We start from the raw sequence: 3,871 nt of genomic DNA on the forward strand, positions 1-3,871 counted from the left end.
TTTCAAAATCACCTCCTTCCTTCTTTATTCACAACTCATTTCTCCCTGGCTTCCCGGCTCTCAAAAGACTGCATGAGCGGGGGTTAAGAGTGAAGGCATTTCTGGATCTTGATATTTGTTCAGGAAGGAACAGGCAGGACGTGGTCAGAAGGAGGTTTCTGCAAATCAGCTGAGTATCTCAGGCAAATTTCTGTAGGGGGATGGAACTGAGTGAAGCATTATCTTTTCCGGGCAAGCTATTGCAGTAGTTGCCATTACAACAGAAGAACACGTTTTTCTCTCTCCTGGCAAAGCGTATATATTCCACACATCTCTTTGGACAGCCCAGGACTGAATATTGGTACACGTATTCTGAAGAGAGTAGGAGAGTAACAGAAGCTTCAGGTTAGATCTGGGATGGGACAGGGGATATGGCTGAGTAAGCTGCCCTTCTCTTCCCTCCCCTCCCCTCACGCAGAGGCTGAGACTTGAAGACCCTTCCACAGAAGGAGCAGCCTTCCCCCGGGGCAACTCACCCCTACCTCCAACACATTTACAGCAAAGGAGCTGTCTCAGCCATGCTGTATTAGGAAATAAGTCACTGAAAATCAGAGACCGGTGGGGAATCAGGAGATCACTTATTAAAACCCAATCATTGTACAGATGAGAAATTGGAACTCGGGGAAGGGAAGTAACATGTTCAAGACCATCAAGCTCTGAAGTAAAGCCAGAGCTGGCGGCGCTGGAGAATTCTGACTCCAGATGGAGCGCTTTTTTCCCCCCCAGGTCGAGTGATAAAACTCAGTCTCCCATCCCTCCCCTTACTCCTACCCCTAACTCACCTCCAGTGAAATGTTGAATATACACCTCTTTGGTCTGGCATGCAAAGTCAGGATGTTTGGATTCACAGGAACCTGGATTCTTTCTGCAGGTCTTGTCAACAAATTCACCACAGGAGGTGCAAATTATAGATCTTGCAGGTTCTGAATATTATGTCAAAACCATAGCATAAGATCAGGGGTGGCAGGTAGTCAGGGAAGAGAGGACAAATACTGATTAAGGTATCTGGCTTGCTATCCTGGACCTTCCAGATTTCCCTAGCCAGACTTCTGGGGACCTCCAAGGACCCTCTCTTCTAGATATATCTCAGCAGAGCCCAGGTCTATCAGAGAATCTGGTTTTAGGCATCATGGGACTACCAGGAAACCCTCTCCCCTCCTCTTTACAGGCACAGCGTGTAGCTGTGTTTCTGAAGGGGACACTGCGCTGGGTATTTCATTGCTGGTAGCACTGGGCAGGTTTGACTGAGAAAGAAGACCCAGTATCCATGGGAAAGGAAAGAAGGGGATTTGTCTTCAGAGTTACTTACCAAGACCTGAACCCCTGTTGAGAGAAAATCATGTTATTGCTCTCCAATTTACACATCCATAGGTGCTGAATTATTTTTTTTATCACCCCTTCCTTTCAAGCATCCCTCCTCACACCATTCCTGTAGTTAGAGTTTGGTGGGCAGCAGCAACAGCAGGGTCCCCAGCAGCAGGTCCTCCATAGTGGGGAAAGGTATTTGCACCAGCCACAGACTCAGGAACCTGGACTCAATAAACACTGGCCCTATAGCTCCTGCCCCTCAGGATCAGGACTTTCAGAACATTGCTCCCTGACCCCATCACCTTGCTCCCTTTGCCTCCCTACTGCGGGACTCACCCTTCATGGGAGACCAGCACAAAACCAGGAGAGCTCCTGGGAGCAGGAAGAACAGGAGCCGGTACATATATGCTGGAGAAAGCATATATGTACTAGAGGGAAAGAATGAGGCAGCAGGCAATCAGCTGCAGAAAGGGCTCAGTGATGGTGCACCCAACAGGATGTGGGATGGAGGTGAAGCTGCAATTTCCTCCCTAGTTTCCTGTGAGGTGTGTGCTGGGCTATAAAAGCTGTAGTTTAGTTACCTGTATTGGGAGGCCCTGCCTAAGAGAGTGGGTGTTCTGCTTCCTCTCCCTATTCCAAAGTCAACCCACGGCCTTGATCAAGAATTTTGTATAGGGAAGAGGTAACCCTAGCATCAAGGGAAGATGTTATAGCTTCATGTCACAGGCACACAAGTGCGTGGCACACCACATGCTGTGTTGGGATTCCTGATTCAGCCATATCATACAACACTGGGCTGATGAAGGGAGAGACCATTCAGGTGAAGATGAGGAACAAGCTCACCTCAGAGTTTCAGTATGCCTGATAAGAATGGAGTTGGAGACTACAAATTCATAAACAGGTCCAGCACAGGGGACCCAAGATGTAGCCATAACCGATTGTTCCTAGTGGTGACCAGCAATAGTATAGGGAATCTAAAAACAGTATACTCACCAATCCACAGCTGGGACAAGTTGAAGGCATGAAAAATTAAGGAGAGAATTGGCAATCAATTTGCAACCATTCAATCTTACCTATGGAAATATAAACAAAGACATTGTATTAAGGAAACCACGGCACCTACACAAAAGGAAGGCATCTTAAAGGTTGCAAACACCCCAACATGTTTTCTTCTTCCTGCATCATTTTCTCTTCCCTCTAACACTCGTTGATTAAGTCCACTTGTTCTTCTTTCCCATGTCTTTTGACTAAATTATTTTTGAACAATTTCTTTCTTTTTTTTTTTTCTTTGAGATGGAGTTTTGCTCTTGTCACCCAGGCTGGCTGCAATGGCGTGATCTCAGCTCACTGCAACCTCCGCTTCCCAGGTTCAAGCGATTTTCCTGACTCAGCCTCCTGAGTAGCTGGGATTACTAGCATGCACCACCATGCCCAGCTAATTTTTGTACTTTTAGTGGAGACAGGGTTTCACCATGTTGGCCAGGCTGGTCTCGAACTCCTGACCTCAAGTGATCCGTCCGCCTTGGCCTCCCAAAGTGCTGGAATTACAGGCGTGAGCTACCATGCCCAGCTTGGACCATTTCTGTAGACACAACCCAAGTCTAAGCTTCAATATGTTTAGCTAGGCTGAAAGAAGCTTATTTTGCTAGTTTTCTAGTTTGTTCTCTTTTCAAATATTTCCACCTCTACATAGATGAATTAAAAACATCTCTCTTCAGCCGGGCGCGGTGGCTCAAGCCTGTAATCCCAGCACTTTGGGAGGCCGAGGCGGGCGGATCACAAGGTCAGGAGATCGAGACCACAGTGAAACCCCGTCTCTACTAAAAATACAAAAAAAAAAAAAAATTAGCCGGGCGCGGTGGCGGGCGCCTGTAGTCCCAGCTACTCAGGAGGCTGAGGCAGGAGAATGGCGGGAACCTGGGAGGCGGAGCTTGCAGTGAGCCGAGATCGCGCCACTGCACTCCAGCCTGGGCAACAGCGTGAGACTCCGTCTCAAAAAAAAAAAAAAAAAAAAAAAACAAAAAAACAAACAAACAAAAAAAAAACATCTCTCTTCAAGCCTATTCTGCGGTCTACAGCTATAGAACCCAATTCATTTCAGAAAATTTCACACTATAGCCCACCGAACAAGACTAAAGGTAATTCAGAGTAGAAATCAGTCACCATTGACTAGGATGAGAGAACAATAGCTTATACAGGAGATATAATGTAAGGAATTGTAGGACTTAGCTAAGCAAAATTAAGGTGAGTGGCATTCTCTAAGAGAAAGGTGCATGCAAAGTTCTAGAGATTTGCAGGCTTTCCATGTCACAGATTAGATTCTTCTCTTGTAATGTCTTTATCTAGTTTTGTATCAGTGTAATGTTGGCCCTATAAAATGAGATATGGCGAAAATAACTGCTCTTCCGTGTTCTGGAGGACTTTTTATAGAATTGGTATTGTTTCTTCCTTAAATATTTGATGGAGCTCACCAGTGAAGTCATCCGGCCTTTCCCTATGAGAAGGTTTTTATTTGTATTTTTTG

General features: G+C 46.0%; 1 long non-coding RNA gene across 1 annotated transcript; it reads right to left on the reverse strand.

The window, feature by feature from the left end:
* On the reverse strand, nt 1–1,802 carry LOC135967159 (uncharacterized). Its single transcript, XR_010581065.2, has 3 exons — nt 1,684–1,802; nt 822–962; nt 1–351 (listed from the first exon to the last, which is right to left on the reverse strand). It is a non-coding gene; the product is annotated as an uncharacterized lncRNA (long non-coding RNA).
* Between the last annotated feature and the right edge of the window lie 2,069 nt (nt 1,803–3,871).

Source organism: Macaca fascicularis, chromosome 14 (genome assembly GCF_037993035.2).
Source record: "Macaca fascicularis isolate 582-1 chromosome 14, T2T-MFA8v1.1".
Classification (NCBI taxonomy): Eukaryota; Metazoa; Chordata; class Mammalia; order Primates; family Cercopithecidae; genus Macaca; species Macaca fascicularis.